At 36.5% G+C, this 24,035-nt stretch overlaps 1 protein-coding gene and 1 non-coding gene across 2 annotated transcripts in view; both read right to left on the bottom strand.

Annotated features, from left to right (window-relative positions):
- Positions 1-24,035, bottom strand: part of LOC120854102 (receptor tyrosine-protein kinase erbB-4) — a 1,232,614-nt gene that overhangs the window by 460,214 nt on the left and 748,365 nt on the right. The window lies entirely within an intron of this gene.
- Positions 896-967, bottom strand: TRNAF-AAA. The gene has a single exon. It is a non-coding gene; the product is annotated as a tRNA-Phe (tRNA).

Here is a 24,035-nt window from a genome sequence, read left to right as displayed (position 1 = left end):
CTTAAGAGTCCCTTGGACTGCAAGGAGATCCAACCAGTCCATTCTGAAGGAGATCAACCCTGGGATTTCTTTGGAAAGAATGATGCTGAAGCTGAAACTCCAGTACTTTGGCCACCTCATGCGAAGAGTTGACTCATTGGAAAAGACTCTGATGCTGGGAGGGATTGGGGGCAAGAGGAGAAGGGGACGACAGAGGATGAGATGGCTGGATGGCATCACTGACTCGATGGACGTGAGTCTGAGTGAACTCCAGGAGTTGGTGGTGGACAAGGAGGCCTGGCGTGCTGCGATTCACTGGGTCGCAAAGAGTCAGACATGACTGAGCGACTGAACTGAACTGAAACAAATTTCACTGTGCCCTCAAATAAGTTTTAAATGATTTGGTGAAAGTGATATTTCTTCCCACAAACTAGGTGAAATTTAGCATTTGACTGTATCACCACTCTCAACACACATATCTGTATAATTCCTTCAGAGACCAGTGATCCTTTCCATACTAGAATGATGCATTAGGCTAGGCAGAATTCTTCCCTTTTTATGAGTGAAAATTTGACTCTTTACTACTCAGTGATTTTGTGCCCTACCATATAGTATCACAGAGAATCATCTTCAGAAGGTTAGCCATTCTCCTTCTGTAGATGAGGTATTTATTTTTCATGTGAAGTCAAAGAAGTTCAGCTGCTTCTTGTCAGAGGATTATGTCACACATTACATTATATGAAAATATAAACCACTCTTTTATTGCAAAAAATTATTTTTAACCCCCAAGTGAAGTTGCTCAGTTGTGTCCAACTCTTTGTGATCTCATGGACTGTGACCTACCACACTTCTCCGTTCATGGGATTTCCCAGGCAAGAGTACTGGAGTGGGTTGCCATTTCCTTCCCCAGAGGATTTTCCTGACCCAGGGATCGAACCCGGGTCTCCTGCATTTTAGGCAGATGCTTTACCATCTGAGCCACCCAGGAAGCCCCTTTTCACCCCCAAACAAGTCAAATTACCAAATGTTATTCTGCACAAAGATCTGCCAAAGAGCACATAATATCTACATTATATTTCTAGTGAAATGCCCACTCTTCAAGTTACAGCATACATTATTATGCTTAAATGCAAATACAAATAAAAATAAATAAATAAAATACTTTTAAGGTAAGGAGCATGCGGGTCACGTTTTTTTCCACAGCAGACATATCTGCATTTCTTCAGTTGTTAGTTATTAATATTTCATTAATTTTCAAGCTACCACAAATCCCCCTTGAGATATCATTAATAAAATACTGTCCATATCAGCAAGATTATAGTCAAAGTAGCCAAATTACAGAACCCATTTAATTACCTAGAAATTTTAAGAGTGCTGAGTATTTGCTTTAATTTAAAGAACTGAAGAATCTGATGCTTTGATGATTACAAAGGGTCTTTAGCTTTATCTGTTTTCTTGGTAATTTTAATTATTTCTCATACATTTCCCACTTAGATATTTTCCTTTGTTTGCCCTTTTAGAATGATAATGAGAAATTTTGAGGAAAAATAAATTAGTACTTCAGTTCAGCTCAGTTCAGTTCACTCACTCAGTCGTGTCCGACTCTTTGAGACCCCATGAACTGCAGCATTCCAGGCCTCCCTGTCCATCACCAGCTCCCGGAGTTTACTCAAACTCATGTCCATTGAGTCAGTGATGCCATCCAACCATCTCATCCTCTGTCATCCTTTTCTCTTCCTGCCTTCAATCTTTCCCAGCATCAGGGTCTTTTCAAATGAGTCAGCTCTTCACATCAGGTGGCCAAAGTATTGGAGTTTCAGCTTCAACATCAGTCCTTCCAATGAATATTCAGCTCTGATTTCCTTTAGGATGGACTGGTTGGATCTCCTTGCAGTCCCAGAGACTCTCAAGAGTCTTCTCCAACACCACAGTTCAAAAACATCAATTCTTCGATGCTCAGCTTTCTTTATAGTCCAGCTCTCACATCCATACATACAAAATTAGTACTTAAGTACGTCTAAAATAAACTTGTTGTTGTTTGGTCGCTAAGTCATGTCTGACTCTTTTGCGACCCCATGGAGGCTCCTCTGTTCCTGCGATTCTCCAGGCCAGAATACTGGAGAGGGCTGCTGTTTCTTTGGCCAGGGGATCCTCTGACTCATGGATATAATCCACATCTCTTGAGTCTCTTGCATTGCAGGTGGATTCTTTACCACTGAGCCACAAATGGACAAATACATAAGCACTTTACATTCACAATATGAATCTTTTCTCCTCAGTTTCCCTAACTGTATAAGATTTTTGACCAAGGAATATAGTCAACAAATTTGTAGCATTAAATTCTGGCCCAAATACTCAAATTTTAAGACTGCCCAAACTCCTACCTACTCTAAGAATACCAGTTTTCCTGATTTTGAGTAATTTTTTGCATACATGAGTACACAATTTGGGTTTAGGTATTAAAGCAATACTTAATTTTACTCTAACCCTATCTCATATATGGTCATGCATTTGATCAGATCACATTCATTTAAATGATGAGGTAGAGGACATTTAACAATGGAGTGGTTCCAAATTGGGAAAAGAGTATGTTAAGGATGTATATTGTCACCCTGCTTATTTAACTTATAAGCATATTACATCATCCAAAATGCCAGGCTGGAGAAAGCACAAGCTGGACTCAAGACTGCTGGGAGAAATCTCAATAAGCTCAGATATGCAGATGACACCACCCTTATAGCAGAAAGTGAAGAAGAACTAAAGAAGTTCCTGATGAAAGTGAAAGAGGAGAGTGGAATAAAAAAAGAGGAGGGTGAAAAAGTTAGCTTAAAATGCAACATTTAAAAAACTAAGATCATGGCATCCAGTCCCATTACTGTATGGCAAATAGATGGGCAAACAATGGAAACAGGGACAGACTTTATTTTCTTGGGCTCCAAAATCACTGCAGATGGTGATTGCAACTATGAAATTAAAAGACACTTTCTCCTTAGAAGAAAAGTTATAACTAACCTAGAAAGCATATTAAAAAACAGAGATACTACTTTGCCAACAAAGGTCTGTCTAGTCAAAGCTATGGTTTTTCCAGTAGTCACGTATGGATGTGACAGTTGGAATATAAAGAAAATTGAGCACCGAAGTATTCATGCTTTTGAATTGTGGTGTTGGAGAGAACTCTTGAGAATCCCTTGGACCGCAAAGAAATCAAAACCATCAATCCTAAGGAAATCCGTCCTGGATATTCATTGAAAGGACTGATGTTGAAGCTGAAACTCCAATACTTTGGCCACCTGATGTGAAGAGCTAACTCCTTAGAAAAGACCCTGATGCTGGGAAAGACTGAAGGCAGGAGGAGAAGGTGGTGACAGATGAGTTAGTTGGATGGCGTCACCGACTCAATGGACATAAATTTGAGCAAGCTCTGGGGATTGGTGAGGACAGGGAAGCCTGGCATGCTGCAGTTCATGAGGTTGCAAATAGTCAGACACGACTGAGCAACTGAACTGAACTGAGGTAAAAGAGAAAAATGAAGCATATTTTCACCTTTTTTTTTTTTTCAGAGGTATATGTATGTTGGAGACCTGTTCACTTGAAAATCTTCTAAGATTACATAAAATACGTAAAGTTTATTCTTTTCAGTTAACAGCTATATTCCCTCATCAATGTTACTTTTCTGGGTAAATTTCTGAGTCAGTGTGCTCAGAGAAAGAAACCCATCACAAAAGTGTGCATATTGTGAAGTGTGCATAGTGTTTATATAAAGTTCAAGAACAGGCAACATATATCTATATTAACATAAATTACATAGTAGATTCTATGCAGGTAGTTATTGAGTGGGAAGAGACATGAGTGGACCTTCTGTAAGTGATGGAAATACTTCACATATACACATTTATAAACAGCATTAATCTTTAGATAGGTTTTCCTGGTGGGTCAGACAGTAAAAAATCTGCCTGAAATGCAGGAGACCCGGGTTTTATCTCTGGGCTGCGGAAATCCCCTGAAGAAGGGAATGGCTATGCACTCCAGTCTTCTTGCCTAGACAATGAAAAGGACAGAGTCTGGTGGGCTACCATCCAGGGGTCACAGAGTGGGATGTGACTGAAGGACTACACTCCCACTTTCACTTTTCTAGCTTTAGAGGTAACACCGATGCACTTGCCTGTGCATGAATTAACTCAGTATTTAAAATGTTTTTCTATGGTGCCAAGAGCAAATATTGAAGTTTAAGAAAAAAATATATTTTGATAGGCATTTGTATCCATTTTCCTCTTTCTGCTTTTACTGTTCCAGTTGAAGTTCCATTTATCCCAAATCTTAACTACTGGAAAGCCTACTGAGACCAAAATTCAGAATTTGTTCTTTCTTCATTAATTACGGAATCCCCATTTTTCACATTTAACTCCTTTTAGCTAAATGTGGTCATGACAAATAACTTTGGACGATAGGATATAGGTGGATGTAGTGTGTACAGCTTTTAGGAAGAGTACATATAAGGAAGGGTATATGCTCTTTTTATTCTTTGTTCTTGTGCCTCTCTCCTGTTGGCTAGAACCATGACACAATAGCTGGAGGTCAAGCAGCCATACTGGACTCTGGCAGAATTCATATGCTCAGGATGAAATAGGAACAAGGTAGAACTGTGGGATCAGAATGTTCAGAAAGTCATCTCAGGTCTAAAATAATTACCTCCAGATTTCTTTTACTTGAAGGAGAAATATATATTTATTATAGTTAAACCACAGTTAATTTATGGAGTTTTTTGATGACTAGTAAAAGCCTAATGTAAATTGACAAACTTGCTGTATAAGCTTTTTTCCTATCAAATCTTTCTCATTATAATCCATCATTCAAACATATCGTCGACATGTTTCTAAGAACATTTTTGATCATGATCCCTCTTCCACTGAAATTTCTTGTTCTCATTCAGAAATATTGCTATGATCCCAGGCATAATAATATTGGTATTATTAAATAATCAGTTATAAAAGAGAATGCAAAATCTGATTTTGTATTTTTTATGTAAAATACCAATTTGTGTAGGAAATGAAGACCTGAAGATACCCACCAAAATGTAAATTTTCATTATTTGGGGCTTATGATATTTATTTTGTGTTATAATTTTCTTAATTTACTAAATTTATAAACAGCATAGGCTTTACTGTAGTAATTAAAACAAATGACTTTTTCAAAAGCAAAATTAAAATCATCCATGGTTTCAACATATTCAAAGCTTTTAGAACTTAAAGACCATTTCTATTAGTGACAGTAACAAAAAATAATCACCACTCTCATTTTAAGCATTTCCCATTGTTCTGGATGCTTTAACTAATAAATTAAGGGAACATATATATTTATATAAATAATAATAAAAACTAACATTATTTGAGTACTTAATTATGACAGACACCCTCTTAAATACTTTTACTTCTGTTGATTTACGTGTGCACACTAATCCTCTAGGAGAAAGAAACTAATACTGAGAGGTACAGACTTAAGGCACAGAGATATTAAGTCATAGTGGGGCTAATATGTTAATTCAAGCTTTCTGATTCAAAATTCTACACTCATATCTCCATTTTTAACCCTCTGTAGCCAGATGCAAATGACTCACAAAAATCACTACTTAATATCAGAAATTTCTGTATGAATAAAAAACAGCAAAAGAAGAGGAGCTTAAAAGCCTCTTGATGAAAGTGAAAGAGGAGAGCGAAAAAGTTGGCTTAAAGCTCAACATTCAGAAAACGAAGATCATGGCATCTGGTCCCATCACTTCATGGGAAATAGACGGGGAAACAGTAGAAACAGTGTCAGACTTTATTTTGGGGGGCTCCAAAATCACTGCAGATGGTGACTGCAGCCATGAAATTAAAAGACACTTACTCCTTGGAAGAAAAGTTATGACCAACCTAGATAGTATATTCAAAAGCAGAGACATTACTTTGCCAACTAAGGTCCATCTAGTCAAGGCTATGGTTTTTCCTGTGGTCATGTATGGATGTTGCCTTCTCTGAAAAAGTACTTTATAGAACAATAAATGTCAAAAAGACAAAGACATTTAAAAAAAAACAGTTTTCAGTGAAAGCAATCTCCAAAGTGGCAATGGTGCTCCACTCCAATACTCTTGCCTGGAAAATCTCATGGACGGAGCAGCCTGGTGGGCTGCAATCCATGGGGTCGTAAGAATCTTACACGGCTGAGCGACTTTACTTTCACTTTTCACTTTCATGCATTAGAGAAGGAAATGGCAACCCACTCCAGTGTTCTTACCTGGAGAATCCCAGGGGCGTGGGAGCCTGGTGGGCTGCCATCTATGGGGTTGCACAGAGTCGGATACAACTGAAGAGACTTAGCAGCAATTTGTGATGATTATTTACAAATTTAAGATATGCTCTTTTTTATGTCCTATGTTACTAAGTGCTCAAATGGCTGTTATTGCAATTCTGGCCAGGGTGTGGCAACACATGCATTGTGTTGGGCACATTTACAAAACTTTTTGAAATGTAGTAGACAATATATGCATGTATGCATGCATGCTAAGTCGCTGCACTCATGTCTGACTCTGTGTGACCCCATAGATGGCAGCCCACCAGGCACCTCCGTCCCTGGGATGTTCATCGCAGCACTGTTTATAATAGCCAGGACATGGAAGCAACCTAGATGTCCATCAGCAGATGAATGGATAAGAAAGCTGTGGTACATATACACAACGGAGTATTACTCAGCCATTAAAAAGAATACATTTGAATCAGTTCTAATGAGGTGGATGAAACTGGAGGCTATTATACACAGTGAAGTAAGCCAGAAAGAAAAGCACCAATACAGTATACTAACGCATATATATGAAATTTAGAAAGATGGTAACGATAACACTGTATGCGAGACAGCAAAAGAGACACAGATGTATAGAACAGTCTTTTGGACTCTTTTGGAGAGGGAGAGGGTGGGATGATTTGGGAGAATGGCATTGAAACATGTATAATATCATATAAGAAAAGAATCGCCAGTCCAGGTTCGATGCATGATACTGGATGCTTGGGGCTGGTGCACTGGAATGACCCAGAGGGATGATACGGGGAGGGAAGTGGGAGGGGGTTCAGGATGGGGAACACGTGTACACCCGTGGTGGATTCATGTTGATGTTTGGCAAAGCCAATACAATATTGTAAAGTAATTAGCCTCCAATTATAATAAATAAATTTATATTAAAAATAATTTAAAAAAGAATACTGGAGACAATATATACCCAAGTTTAAAGTGTGCATATCTCCTTTATGCTGACTTCCCTTTTAAGAATTTAGCCTAACTAAAAAATGTTATTTACAACTGGAGTTTGTGGTAGTCATATTTGTAGTAGTGAAAAATTGGAAACTAGTCAGATACACCTCTATTAGGGATTGGTTCATCAAATTACAGTACATTTACACAATGGAATGTCATGCAGTTACAAAGAGGAGAACATTACAGACATAAATATTAATATGTGAAAATTTCACAGCATACTAATTAAACAGAAAAAAATTGTTACACAGTACTGTGTATATTGAATGATTCTCTTTGTGTAAATAAACATGTTTATGTGTTTATTTTTTAAGGTCAGGAGAACTTTATAGAAAAGTATTATCACTGACTGGCTCAGAGTGTGATAAGATGAAAGGAATGGGGATGAGGGTAAGAAGAAAGATTATAGAGGAAATTTACATTTCTACTTATGGATCACTATATTATTTTCTTTCACATAAGCATAATCACTTACACACATTATAGAAACACAGTAAAAATAGTTTCATCTTCAAAAAACAACTAAAAATACTTGCAGTCCACAATACTTTTTCTACCTTCTTTCTGCCATTCATTACACTCAGTAACTAAATCTGATTCTTACAGAGGTCCACCAGAACTCTCAAATTCCATGATTAAGACCTCATTCATACCCAAGAAAGGAGAATCAAAAATTCCTTAGTGGTAGGTAATTCTCAAAATGCTACTTACATCATGGAACATTCTTACTTTTTCTCTTCTGAGTTCCATTCAAAAGAAAAAAAGATATATTTGAGAACTTACCACAACATAGTATGCATATAATCTATGTATATGTCTGTCTTCTCTAAGAATCTCTGGGTTTCACACTGGCAGTGTTTTTCTATACCTCTTTATCCTTTGACTATATCTAGTCCTCAAGTATGTATATGAAGTGAAGTGAAGTCGTTCAGTCGTGTCTGACTCTTTGCTATCCCGTGGACTGTAGCCCACCAGGCTCCTCCGTCCATGGGATTCTCCAGGCAAGAGTACTGGAGTGGGTTGCCATTTCCTTCTCCAGGGCATCTTCCCAACCCAGGGATCGAACCCAGGTCTCCTGCATTGCAGGCAGACACTTTAACCTCTGAGCCACCAGGGAAGCCCATTTAGTGAACCTCAAAATGTCCACTGAGTTGCTTACTTAACTACAGAGATAGCTTGATTGATAACCCAAGTGAAGTGTTAATAATGTGATTGTTTTGTCAATTACTGAAACAGGTGATTTATCTCTCATTTATTTATTTATCTCATAATTTATTCTCATTTCTTTGAGAAAATGGATATTAAAAGTATTCACATAAAACAGTAATGCTCTTAATATTTAAACAATTGTAAGATAAATGATGCTGTAGAGAAATGGATTCAGTGTTAATGTAGAAGTATAATTATCTTTATTCAAAGTGTATGAATACTAAAATTCTTGTCAAGTTAACAAGGTTGAGAAGCTGAAGTTTTTAAAACTATTCAGATGCAGCCACCTGACTCCAGGTCAGGGCTTAAAGCTGCTACACTCAGGTACCAATTCCAATAGTTGAAGAGGCTGACAGAAAATGCTGAGTCAATTTGAATTCATATGTGATTTATGTTCATTTCATTAAATCACATTTATTACCCACAATCTTATTAATATCTCTGTGCTGAGTTCTAATACCTGCTGATTACTCCCTTCCCAATCCTTGCCCTCACCTCACCCCAAAGCCCACTATTCTTTAAAAAGTTGGAAGTTTTTGAGATGTAATTTCCTTATGCCTTTTACACATTATAGAAACTCTCAATATGCTATCACTTAAGAGATAATTCAACCTATTTACATAATTCTACTGATGAGGGACTCTCTGGTAAAGTGTAATTCAAATTTTATATAACATTAAATAGAAGAAGTTAGTTGAAAATTAGAACTAGAATATACTTCCTTAAAATCTCTGCCTGTGTGAGTGAAGTCGCTCAGTTGTGTCTCTTTGCGACCCCATGGCCTGTAGCCTACCAGGCTCCTCTGTCCATGGGACTTTCCAGGCAATTGTACTGGAGTGGATTGCCATTTCCTTCTCCAGCGGATCTTCCTGACCCAGGGATCGAACTCGGGTCTCCCGCATTAGAGACAGATGCTTTACCATCTGAGCCACCAGGAAAGTAAAAATCTCTGCCTATTGACCCTAAATTCTGCTTTCTGGAACAGCAAAATATAAACATCATTGTTTTTCAGTTTTGGAGCCTAGTTTATCCCAAGTTTCCCAGGTCCTTTTCACTCTATTATTTATTATTAAGCAGTATCCTTTGGATAACTGACCCCTGTAGCCTTCCCATTCATCTCTTCTGCTCTCACATTCTTCCTGTTTTAGCGTATTCCCAAAACCCAAGGCCAGCGTTAAATGCCTTTATTTATCAATTCTCTTCCTTTTCTATTTTTAATATTGTAATGTCTATTCATACTCTGACATGTCCAGTTGTCTGTTCAACATTTAGTATTCTTGTCTAATCTTTCCTGAAACTCTGACTTTGAAAGTGTGCCCTGAGAGTCTATTGCTTACTTTTACTCAGTCATCATACTTTGAATTTCCTCCTTTTCCTTATTTTGTCCAACCTAAGTTTCTGAACTCTTATATCAAGATTGTAAACCTTCTCCAAATAGCCATCTTGCCTGAGAGGAAACTCCAGCTATTTATAATGTCTGTCTAGCCAAAATTTTCTAAATGTGTCCATCTTCAACATGCAGAATATTTTTAGGACTTCATTAGCATTCTGCTTATGACACCTGCTTTTCCAGAACATGGAGTTTTACCATGCTGTATATATATTCTATTGACATAACAACCTCCATAATTGATCTGTCCAAGTTTATCAACACAGTCTTGCAACCAGTAAGTAATATCGACACATTATAGTGAAGACTATACTTTTCCAATTATATTAGCTGAAAAAAAATAAGCAAAACACTATATCTTACTTCTTTCTCTTCTATGGAGAACAAATTCTGAGAAAAAAGTAAACAATATTATAATAAAGTTATAATAACAATAGTAGTTATCCTCTATCTCCCTTTTCCTAAAGAATAAAGAGTACATTTAATTTCTAAAAACAAAATGAATAAAGTGAATGGATTAAACTCTACTTAATCAATATCAGTTTAGGCAATGGGTTGAATATATATTTTCATATATTTTATTCTTAGTTAATCTTTTAAAAAAGTGATTATTGCCTGTATAACTTATTTATTTAAAATATATTTAAAATTAAAACTCCTTCAAAGGTAATGAGGCCTTAAACACTTCTTCAGTTTCAATCTGGATTGTAATCTTGGAGGTAAATCTGACCACAAATTATAATTTGTTATAACAAATAGAAGAAAAATGAAACTCATATATTATACCAGAGAGAGGCCAAAAGGTTAACATTTCCTCTCCCAGGCCTGAAAGAAAGTCAATAGAAGAATGTTTGAAGCTTTCACCAGAGAAGCTGGATCTTTAGTGATAGCGAAGAAAATCTATTCTGAAATTGTACCTATTAAAGAAAACAGATAGAACAAAGAGTGATGTAAGATCTGTAGAGAAAATAAAGAAGCAAAAGCTATGATTTTTTTTGAGGCTTCAGTAAGCCTTACACAGGAAGCAACATTAGTTCAACAATGGTTCTTGATGCAAAAAGTCTTTAAGATTCATGTTGGTAGTTTAATATTGAGATTTATCTTTCAATACTTTAAGAAAGGTAAATTATAAAGAGCAAACTATTGCCACTTAAAATAGTTTAACAATGGGGAGAATTAAATACTATTACTATAGTATTATATAGAAAATTTTATATAAAAAACACATAAAACCAGACATTTTCAAAACAATCACACTGGACTACTCTCTCACATTATGCGTAAAAATAAAGTCAAAATGAATTAAATACTTAAACATAAGTTGTGAAGCCATAAAAGTTCTAGAAGAAAGCATAGATGTAAGCTCTTTGATGTCAGTCTTAGTAATAATTTTGGGGATAGGTCTCCTCAGGCAAGGAAAATAAAAGCAAATGTTAACAAATGGGACTATAGAAAACTAAAAAGATTTTGCACAGAAAAGGAAACTATGAGCAAAACTAAAAGGTGGCCTACAGAAAGGGAGAAGATATTTGTAAACAATATATCTAAACAGGACTTAATATTTAAAATATACAAAGAACTCACACAACTCAACAACAGCAAATAAACTTGACTTAAAAAAAAAAACAGGTGGGGAGTGGGCAGAGGATCTGAATAGACCTTTTCCCAAAGAAGATACACAGATGCCCAGTGTACCTATGAAAAGGTGCTCAACATCACTAATCATCAGGGTAAGTACAAATCAAAATCACAATGACATATCATTGTACATCTGTAAGGATGATAATTATCAAAAAGACAACAAATAATAAGTGCTGGCAAGGATGTGGAGAAAAAGAAACTTGTCCACTCTTGATGGGAATATAAATTGATACAACCACTGTGGAAAACAGTATGGAGATTCCTCAAAAATAAAAAAAATAGAACTACCATATGATCCATCAAAACCACTCCTGGGTATTTATTTGAAGAAAACAAGAAGTAATTAGGAAAGATATATGAACCTTTATGTTTACTGTAGCATTATTTACAATGGCCAAGATGCAGAAGCAATCTAAGTGTTCAACAGATGATAAAGAAGATGTGATATATATGGAAAGTGGCATTACCAGTCAAGGACACACCTGCAAATCCAGGAGACATAAGAGACACATATTCAATCCCTGGTTCAGGAAGATCCCCTGAAGGAGGGCATGGACACACACTCAACTATTCTTGCCTGAGGAATCCCATGGACAGAAAAGCCTAGTGGGCTACAGTCCACAGGGTCGCAAAGAGTCGGACATGACTAAAGCAACTTAGCATGCATGCTCATTCACTAAATTTCAGCTCAGTTCACTCACTCAGTTGTGTCCGGCTCTTTGAGACCCCATGGACTGCAGCATGCCAGGCTTCCCTGTCCATCACCAACTCCCAGGGCTGGCTCAAACTCATGTCCATCTAGTCAATGATACCATCCGACCATCTCATCCTCTCTCATCCCCTTCTCCTCCTGCCTTCAATCTTGCCCAGCATCAGGGTCTTTTACAGTGAGTCAGTTCTTTGCATCAGGTGGCCAACGTATTGGAGTTTCAGCTTCAGCATCACTCCTTCCAATGAATATTCAGGACTGATTTCCTTTGGGACTGACTGGTTTGATCTTCCTGCAGTCCAAGGGACTCTAAGAGTCTTCTCCATCACCACAGTTCAAAAGCATCAATTCTTCGGTGCTCAATTTTCTTTATAGTCCAACTCTCACATCCATACATGACTACTGGATAAACCATAGCTTTGTCAAGATGGACCTTGGTTGGCAAAGTAATGTCTCTGGTTTTTAATATGCTGTCTAGGTTGGTCATAGCTTTTCTTCTAAGAAGAAAGCATCTTTTAATGTCATGGCTGCAGTTAACATCTGCAGTGATTTTGGTGCCCAAGAAAATAAAGTTGTCACTGTTTCCCCATCTATTTGCCATGAAGTGATGGGACCAGATGCCATGATCTTAGTTTTTTGAATGATGAGTTTTAAGCCAGCTTCTTTACTCTTCTCTGTCACTTTCATTAAGAAGCTCTTCAGTTCCTCTTCACTTTCTGCCATAATGATGGTGTCATCTGCATATCTAAGGTTATTTTCTCCCGCCAATCTTGATTCCAGCTTGTGCTTCATCCAGCCCTGCATTTCACATGATATACTCTGCCTATAAGTTAAATAAGCAGGGTGACAATATATAGCCTTGATATACTCCTTTCCCGATTTGGAACCAGTCTGTTGTTCCATGTCCAGTTCTAACTGTTGCTTCTTGAACTGCATACAGATTTCTCAGGAGGCAGATCAGGTGGTCAGGTATTCCCATCTCTTGAAGAATTTTCCAGTTTGTTTTGATCTATACAGTCAAAGGCTTTGGCATAATCTTAAAGCAGAAGTAGATGTTTTTCTGGAACTCTCTCGCTTTTTTGATGATCCAACGGATGCTGACAATTTGATCTCTGGTTCCTCTGCCTTTTCAAAATCCAGCTTGAACATCTGGAAGTTCATAGTTCACATACTGTTGAAGCCTGACTTGGAGAATTTTGAGCATTACTTTGCTAGCATTTCTCTACTTTGGGAGATGAGTGCAATTGTGAAGCAGTTTGAACATTCTTCAGCATTTACCTTCTTTAGGATTGGAAAGAAAACTAACTTTTTCCAGTCCTGTGGCCACTGCTGATTTTTCCATATTTGCTGGCATATTGTGTGCAGCACTTTCACAGCATCATCTTTAAGATTTTAATAGCTAACTGGAATTCCATCCCCTCCACTAGCTTTGTTCATAATGATGCTTCCTAAGGCCCGCTTGACTTTTCAGTCTAGGATCTTGCTCTAAGTGAGTGATCACACCATCGTGGTTTTCTGGGTCATGAAGATCTTGTTTGTATAATTTTTCTTTGTATTCCTGCCACCTCTTCTTAATATCACTAAACTTACTATGATATCATTTCATGACATGCATAAGTCAAATCATTATGATGCACACCTTAAACTTACACAGTATCAATTATAATTTACTAATTGTTGTATGTCAATTATATTTCAATAAAACTGGAAGAAAAATGAGGAAAGCTAAACTACAGAGAGCAAATGATGAGTCAGTGAAAATAAGCTAATGATGGGGAGAATTAAACAATATATATAATTTTTCTGTAAATTGAGTATTTTTAAAATCATTTCAAGTTAAATAAAACATAGAAGAGAAACATTCTTCTAATTTGCTGCAAAGGGCCACACATTCTTTTTAGATTATGTCTTACTTTTGGCATTCATTCTTTATGTTCCCTCAGTCTGAAACCTATTTTTTGCAAGTATCTGTATGGTCAACCTCTTGTTTTTTCAAGTCAATTCAAATATACCCTTTTAATTTCTCTTTCCGTGTTCTCCTTTCTAAAACAGCAACCCCACCTAACCAGTTCCTATCCTTTTCTTACATTTTTCTTTGCTCTCATTAAAACACTCCACAAGAGCAGGCTTTTATATTTTTTACTTTTGTTTATTACTGTAATCTCAACAACAAGAATAATATGTACCACATGGAAGATACTCAATAGGCATTTGTTGAAACAAAAACCAACGAGGAAGGAACCCTAGAAAATAATCATATGTGAAGCCTATAATTTCTAGCTAGAAATTCAAGAAGTTCAGAAGAAAAAAGAAACATGTACTTATTGATTTTAACACAAGAGATACAAAAGGCACCAGAATAAAAATAGATGTCATACTAATAGAAATAAAATGTTAGTAAGTATCTTACAAGTTTAATATGGTATCTATAATTAAATTTTGTCATATTATGCAAATCAATAAAAGAAGGACTACAATATTATATTACAGAGTCTTAACCCATATTTTTATTTTAATCCCATATCAGATACTCAGTAAGACTGTCCCATGACTTTTATGGGCTCAACACACTGCCAGTGTCTTAAGCTTAAACCGACCTAATCTCTGTGCATAGAAGGCTGTTGAATTTGACACTCATTTCTATCTGATATACTTGAGATGGAGATTCACTATGGGTATTCTACAAAATAACTCTAGATCTTTTTCACTTTTTGCACAGTATTTCTATTACCATCTTTATACATCCTTAAACTCTGAATTGTTTGTTTTTAATCTTCAATTTATTTTTTGGACATGTTTTCTTGGTTTTAAAACATAAATGTTCCTTAAAATACTCTGACATACGTACCCTGGCTTTCATCATTTTCTTTTGCTGTGTATTAGGGCCACTTCCCTAAGTCAAGCTACTTGGAAATCTACTGCAATCAAGAGAGTGTACAGAATCCTAGTTTAGAATTAGTGAACATTAGAGATGAAAGATAATGAGAGCAGGGGAGGGGAGGTAATCACATATACACACACAAAAGATAGTTGAGTGAAACAATGGGAAGAAAAACAAGTAGTGTTTATTGAATAACTTATTTTAATCCTAGATAACTGCACCAAATGATGGTATTGTTCACTTGTTGGAAGCAAGGTTTTATTGAGTTAACCTACTCCATGCTGCTCAGCACTTAATTATCTCTCTCAAATGCCATAATGATCACTTAATTCATCTATCAAAAAATTAAATAGAATCCTAATTACCTCAAAAAATAAAAAATAGGTATCTTCATAGTCCTCTTGGATATAATTTCAATGCCATCCTCAATTATTTTTCCTAATGCTACTTTCTAAACAAATTGACCTTAAGAAAATCTCTTCAATGCCTTACACTTTTCTGCCCAAATGGTTCATAACCTGGTATTCAAAAACTTTATAATATACATCTGATGTTGTTTTTCTGTTTATCATCTATTAGTTATTACATAATTTTGTTGATCCAGCAAAGCTGCTTTTCTCATGATATTAACATATTTTACTGTCTTTATTATTTACTGTCCATCTGCCTCTACTAGAATATAATATTCAAGAGGGGACAGACTTGAATCTGTTTTCTTTACTAATATGTCATAAGCACTGAAACAATATTGGTGAATAATTTTCAAATGTTTTATGTTTTCATAATAGCCATGAGTCAATTGTTTCCTCTCCATTCTCAAAGTGTCTGCTTTAAATTAGGCTGTCATTAACATTTTCTTGTACCGCTATAATAGTTTTCTAACTAAATTTCATTCCTAATATTTTCCCAAGTTAATGAATCCTCTTCTTAAGAATGTGTTTTAAAACAAAAATTTGATCTGGTCATTTTTCTCCTAGAAATCAAATCATTTCTAAGAAATGTTTTATGATCTTGTACAAATCTACTTTTCCAATGTCTTCTCCTGTCACTCCACAACCAGAACACTTCTACCTTGGCTACCCTACTGAAGAACATAAACCTTTTAATATATTTCTAAGCACAGAGCACAGTTTAATGAGCTTCCAGAAGAAATAATGGGAGCTCAGTGTTAGTAAAACACGGTGGAGGTGGTGGTGGTTTAGTCACTAAGTTGTGTCTGACTCTTGTTACCTGATGGACTGCAGCCTGTCAGGGTCCTCTGTCCTTGGGATTTTTCAGGCAAGAACACTGGAGTGGGTTGCCATTTTCTTCTCCAGGGAGTCTTCCTGCCCCAGGGATCAAACCTGTGTCTCTTGCGTCTCCTGCGTTGGCAGGCAGATTCCTTAACCTGAGCCACCTAGGAAGCTCATTTATGTAGGTATAATTCATTTCTGGGCCTCCTGGGATTGAAACTGGGCCTCCTGCACTGTAGGCAGATTCTTTACCATCTGAGCTACCAGGGAAGTCCCAAATTAATTTCATAAACTGCTAATAAGCTGTGATGCATGATTTGAAGAAAACAAATCTTTTAAAACTGTTTAAATTATTTGGCATGACTGAATTTGTAGCCCAGAGTGGTGATAGCATTATTCAATAAAACTGAACTGCTGTTGGTGATTCTGCAGCAGTCATAGACAATTGGACTGATCTTGTAATGCTAAAAGTGAGTAAACATTACTTCAATTTTCAAAAAGAATGGGGAGATGTCATAGTTCATAAGCTACAGCATTGGATAATCCTCTAAGATGGAAACTTTAAGGAACCATTTGTGAATACAGGGGGAAAAAAGAAGTAGTAATCACTAGGGTCCAACAAAATTTCTGTAAAAATCAAACTAACCTCGGTTGCCTAGTTGCTAAGCTAGTAAGTCAGGAATATGTAATATAATTATGAAAGACATAAGGAAATAAAGGCTCCACTTATTCCTGTGACTGAGATAGCGTGGTGTGCTCATTATCCCTGTTTCTTTCCTCTACTGGATACACAGCCAACTATATTTCTCAGTTTCCCTTGCAGTCAAGTGGCCCTATGTGACTAAGTTCTGGCCAGCCAACTGAACCAAAGTGATACAGAGCGCTTTCATATTGACTCCTCTACTGTGAAACACAGTTGTGTGTCTAGTTGTTCAGTCATATTCAGCTCTTTGTGACCCCATGGACTGCATGCAGCACGCCAGGCCTCCCTGTCCATCACCAACTTCCTGGAGCTTGCTCAAACTCATGTCCATCAAGTTGGTGATGCCATCCAACCATCTCATCCTCTGTCGTCCCCTTCTCCTCCTACCTTCAATCTTTCCCAGCATCAGGGTCTTTTCCAGTGAGTCAGTCCTTTGCATCAGGTGGCCAAATTATTGGAGTTTCAGCTCCAGGATCAGTCTTTCCAGTGAATATTCAGGACTGATATCCTTTAGGATTGACTGGTTTGATCTCCTTGCAGTCCAAGGGACTCTCAGATTTTTTACTACTGTGCCACCTTGGAGCCCCTTGGAGGACTGTACCTCTATAAATATGTACTCTCTGTTTCCCCATGTGACATTCTGTCTGCTGAATATATTATAATCAAAGTTTTTACCCTTGCCATAAAACAACTTTTACCAGGGTCAAAATGACCTTCACATGGCTAAACCTATTGTTTTGTTTGTTTTTTTCTCCAATCTCACTCTATTTGATTTCTCAAAAGTAACTGACATGTTTGTTCAGTCTTATTTTGGCTTTAAAAACACTATTATCTTTCTTTTTCTATTCCTTTAATTCTGTAGATATGTGAGTTTGTGGATGTTCACTACACTTATTTTGAATATTTAAGTGATATCGTATGCCATATATTATAAACTTATATAGTGCTATGTACTGTGCTTATTTGCTCGGTCATGTCCGACTCTTTGCACCTCCATGGACTGTAGCCCACCAGGCTCCTTTGTCCATAGGATTCTTTGGGCAAGAATACTGGAGTGGGTTGTCATTCCTCCTCCAGGGGATCTTCCCAATCTAGGGATCAAATCCAAGTCTGTTCTATCTCCTGCATTAGCAGGCAGATTTTTTACTTCTGCACCACCTGGGAGCCCCTTGGACAACTGCACCTCTATAAACATGTACTCTCTGTTTCCCCATGTGAGATTCTGTCTTTTGAATATATTCTAATCAAGGTTTTTACCCTTGCCGTAAAACAACTCTTGCCAGGGTCAAAATTTACTTTCACATGGCTAAAACTATTGTTTTGTTTCCTCCAGTCTGAACCTATTTGATTTCTCAAAAGTAACTGAAACATCTGTTCACTCTTATTTTGGCTTTAAAAACACTATTATCTTTTCCCCCCCTATTCCCTTAATTCTGTAGTTATGTGGTGGATGCTCTTTAAACTTATTTTGAATATTTAAGTGATATCATATGCCATATATTATAAACATATATAGTGCTATATGCTGTGCTAAGTCACTCAGTCACGTGTGACCCTTTGCAACCCCATGGTCTGTAACCCACCAGTGCTAAGTCACTCAGTCACTTATGACTCTTTGCAACCCCATGGTCTGTAACCCACCAGACTCCTCTGTCCATGGGATTCTCCAGACAAGAATCCTGGAGTGGGTTGCCATGCTCTCCTCCAGGGGATCAACCCATCCCAGGGATCGAACCCAGGTCTCCAGCACTGCAAGCAGATTGTTTACCATCTGCGCCAAAGGGAACCCCGTATAGGGCTATATGTGAATAATATCTCAATAAAACTGGAAGAAAAAAAAAGCACTGCTGTTTTGTCTCCTCATATCACTAGTCACCTATGTTGTTTGCTTTTCTGATTTCATCTCCCCTCCTTACTACTTCCATCCCTAAGGTCAGTTACCAGACTCCTACTTTGCATGCCCTCACTAATATGTTCTCACCAAGTTTCATGCCTTAAAATCAACTACACAGAGATAATTGACAAATATATGTCCATCTCATACCTTTCACTTCAACATTAGACCTATTCATCTAAACTGCTTCCCGAGAAATTTTATCTAATAGGATTTCAGACTTGATGCCAAAATTGAACTCTTCCTGTTCCTTTCAAAAACTGAGTCTCATCAGTCTTCTTGATTTGGTAACTGATAAATGTATTCCAGTTCAGTTCAGTCGCTCAGTTGTGTCCGACTCTTTGCAACCCCATGAACCGCAGCACGCCAAGCCTCCCTGTCCATCACCAAATCCCATAGTTTATTCAAACTCATGTCCATTGAGTCGGTGATGCCATCCAACTATCTCATCCTCTGTTGTCCCCTTCTCCTCCTGCCCCTAATCCCTCTCAGCATCAGGGTCTTTTCCAATCAGTCAACTCGTCGCATGAGGTGTCCAAAATATTGGAATTTCAGCTTTGGCATCAGTCCTTCCAATGAACACCCAGGACTGATCTCCTTTAGGATGGACTGGTTGGATCTCCTTGCAGTCCAAAGGACTCTCAAGACTCTTCTCCAACACCACAGTTCAAATGCATCAATTCTTCAGCGCTCAGCTTTCTTCTCAGTTCAACTCTCACATCCATATATGACCACTGGAAAAACCATAGCCTTGACTAGACAGACCTTTTTTGGCAAAGTAATGTCTCTGCTTTTTAACATGCTGCCTAGGTTGATCATAACTTTCCTTCCAAGGAGTAAGCATCTTTTAATTTCATGGCTGCAATCACCATCTGCAGTGATTTTGGAGCCCCAAAAAATAGTCAGCCACTGTTTCCACTGTTTCCCCATCTATCTGGCATGAAGTGATGGGACCAGATGCCACGATCTTCGTTTTCTGAATGTTGAGCTTTAAGTCAACTTTCTCACTTTCCTCTTTCACTTTCATCAAGAGGCTCTTTAGTTCCTCTTCACTTTCTTCCATAAGGGTGGTGTCATCTGCATATCTGAGGTTATTGATATTTCTCCCGGAAATCGTGATTCCCGCTTGTGCTTCATCCAGCCCTGCATTTCTCATGATGTACTCTGCATATAACTTAAATAAACAGGGTGACAATATACAGCCCTGACATACTCTTTTTGCTATTTGGAACCAGTCTGTTGTTTCATGGCCAGTTCTAACTGTTGCTTCCTGACCTGCATGCAGATTTCTCAAGAGGCAGGTCAGGTGGTCTGGTATTCCTATCTCTTTTAGAATTTTCAACAGTTTATTGTGATCCACACAGTCAAAGGTTTTGGCATAATCAATAAAGCATAAATAGATGTTTTTCTGGAACTCTCTTGCTTTTTCAATGATCCAGTGGATGTTGGCAATTTTATCTGGTTCCTCTGCCTTTTTTAACCAGTTTGAACATCTGGAAGTTCACGGTTCATGATTGTTGAAGCCTTGCTAGGAAAGTAATGCTCTAAATTCTCCAAGCCAGGCTTCAACAACAACAAAAAATGTATTCCAGTTCTAGTCTAATAAACTTGAGATCAGCCTTGACTGTCATTTTCCATACTCCACACTTTCCTCATCAAATTTCTTCCCTTCAAAATATAGCCCTAAATAAACAACTTTCACTAGTACTTCCACTGTTATCATCCTGGTCTAAGTTGTCCTCATCTCTCATCTCTTATTGTTAAACTAAGTTTCTAACTGGTTTTCTTATTTATACCTTTTTTTTTTTTTAACATAAACTCTGTCATCCACACACAGATTTGGGTGTTACATTTAAGAAATTAGAGTTTTCAAAAAATTAGTATAATAATAATGTACAGAATGATCTTTTTAAAATGACAATCAGATCATATCACTTTTCCGAACTTTATATAAATGTCATTCAGTCAACTTTTGAATATGTAAAAATATTGTTTAACATGTTCAGTTCAGTTCAGTTCAGTTGCTCAGTCATGTCTGACTTTTTGCAACCCCATGAATCAGCCTCCCTGTCCATCACCAACTCCCAGAGTTTACTCAGACTCATGTCCATTGAGTCAGTGATGCCATCCAGCCATCTCATCCTCTGTTGTTCCCTTCTCCTCCTGCCTTCAATCCCTCCCAGCATCAGGGTCTTTTCCAATGAGTCAACTCTTCACATGAGGTGGCCAAAGTACTGGAGTTTCTGCTTTAGCATCAGTCCTTCCAGTGAACACCCAGGACTGATCTCCTTTAGGATGGGCTGGTTGGACCTCCTTGCAGTCCAAGGGACTCTCAAGAGTCTTCTCCAACACCACAGTTCAAATGCATCAATTTTTCGGCACTCAGCGTTCTTCACAGTCCAACTCTCACATCCATACCTGACCACTGGAAAAACCATAGCCTTGACTAGACAGACCTTTGTTGGCCAAAAGTAATGTCTCTGCTTTTTAATATGCTATCTAGGTTGGTCTTACATTAGGTCAAAATAAACAAAACTATGGACTGAGTTATTTTTTAGAATAATTTTTAAAAAACTATGTTTTAACATGAATCAACATGCCAATGGTGTTCATTCTTTGAAGTTACAATTTCATCATAATTTACAATTTTATTCATTCAGTCTTGTTAGCAAAACATATAGAAGTAACTTGCTTAGTCAAATCTATCAAGCAACTAAAATACTTACCTTGAGGATTCAGCAATAATTTAAATAATGATCATTCTTCAACAATATATATCATATACCCCATAATTATATATTCTAATATTCATAACATAATAATATCACATACCTGAAATAAATATCATATACCTGATACTATACAAACATTATCTAAATTTAAAGCTCTCAATTATTATAATGACTAAAATAATACTGTATCATTACATGGAAGCAAAACAATAAAGAAAAAATTATATGAGCAATACACTATAAACAGTATGTTTTATTTTACCAGTCTTATACTCAGACACCCCATACATGATTGTGTAACCAAGAACGGACTTCATTTAATGAAAGTATGCCCATATTCATCTTATGTTAAATCATTCCAGAAATGAATGATTCCTAGATGCTGCTAGATGTTCGTAGATATTTTGCTTAGAAGGGATATAAATAAATTAGGCAATATGATTGCATATTCATAATAATGCAGATTAAGGATGATTTTCATCTTGCTATAAAATCACAATTTTTTTTAATCTAAAACTAAACTATTTCTCACAAACTGAAAAATCCAAAGCAAGAATATGAAAGCAGATCTGCAAAATTTGGCTCATATCCATTTTTTCTGCTCTTGTTCTTTCTAGTTAGACCCAGAGGAACTTCTATCCTTGTGCCTGCCTTAATTTGAAGGTCATTAGTGGAGAGAATCATCTTTTACTTGTCTAACCCATCCCTTTCTTTAAAAATACCTTTTATCTATAAGTTTCTCCTCATAAGCATAATGAACTTTAAAATGGAGAGGTCATATTAACACATTTTAATATATAGTCATTTTAAAGGCTAAAAAATAACATTATAAATTTTATTTCTGTTTTCTTTTAAACTAAATTATGTCATTATCTGTCTCAAATGATATTGTCATTCATCATGTGCCCGAAGCCTCCTAGAAGAAAGGTTTTAGCCAAGTAGTTTAATCATTTTGATAAAAACATGGTGTAAGGAGAATGCCTAAAGCCTGGGTTAAACATGCTATTCCACCAGCATTTCTTTTATATTTAATATTTGCCTTTAGCCCAGAAGAATTAGGAAAATTACCTGGAGTTCACTGCCACGAGTGATATAACACAGGCATAACAGATTTTCCTCATGTGTCTATGTATTATACATTTAAGTTACTATGTATCTGACGAAAGTAATTTGTAAAAGAGTATTTCTAAAACTATTTATCTGACATCTATTCAAAATGCATTTTCTGCACTTAAATTAGAATGACCATAGAGATTTGCTAACCTTTCACGACACAGTGACTTAAAAATCCATTAAAGTTTTTGAAAAAATGCACTCCTTGACTTTTCTGTAATTCTAAGAACAAACAGCTATCTAACATTTTCAGGATCATTAAATTAAAAATGATAAGGAAAGAAAATCATTAACTAATTTATATTTCTCTTCTAATGGGAATAGAATTAGTAATTACTTTTGCTGGTGAAACATCCTGTAGTCAGTCAATTGAATCTGAATCACAAGCTTATCGTTCAAGGTATGGGGCCTTCTGACCTTCAATTACAAATTCTCACAGTTGTGTTTATAGAAAGGAATTAATACAAGTGAAATAGAATCTTCATGTTTAACCATCCAAACTTTTATGCTCAAATTTTCTTTTCATATGCTGCATTTATATTTTACTTCTTATAAATTGTAACCATGCTTGGCCCAGTATCTTACATACTATAAAAATAAATATTTACTAAATTAATGTGTGAATCCATTTGGGCATTTGACAAAATGATGAGAAGTAAAGCAAAAGTTTTTATAGTTCAGATTTTCATTCAAAAATCATGAGAGTCATGGAAGTCATAATGAACAGCAATTACAATTTGAAGTTTTATCTTCCTCACAGGACAATGTGTAAGCACATAAGCAATTAATTCTGTTCACATTTGACCTGCTGTCTTTGTTAAAATTACTGACGTTTTAGAAGATACTTTCATTTCAGCCACCTATTTCCTTGATGGTATTAGTGATCTACCTCCCCTTTTAAGGTAGTATTTATTTCAGTTGTAAAATTATATTTAAACAGACAATTCATTCCTCATTATGTTTTATATGGCATTTATTATATTTTGCTTGGACAAGGTAACAGACTGTGACCCTTAAATAGAAATTATGAAACCAACCACAAAGCAGTTTATAGAATGTTTGAAGGATGCATCTTTGCCAAAAAGGCCTGTAAAATTACACAGAACACTGTTCTATAGTATTTAAATTTGAATTAACAATCGTCTCTATCCCCACTGATGTGAGCTGTTATAATTTTCGTTTTGTAGAGTACATTCCTAAGAAGCGGTCATGAAGAGAATAGCAGTTTACCTACCAGATTTCTTACTGAAAAAGGCAATATTTCTGATAAT

This window comes from Oryx dammah, unplaced genomic scaffold, assembly GCF_014754425.2.
Source record: "Oryx dammah isolate SB20612 unplaced genomic scaffold, SCBI_Odam_1.1 HiC_scaffold_27, whole genome shotgun sequence".
Classification (NCBI taxonomy): Eukaryota; Metazoa; Chordata; class Mammalia; order Artiodactyla; family Bovidae; genus Oryx; species Oryx dammah.
This window is presented reverse-complemented; position numbering and strand designations above follow the sequence as displayed.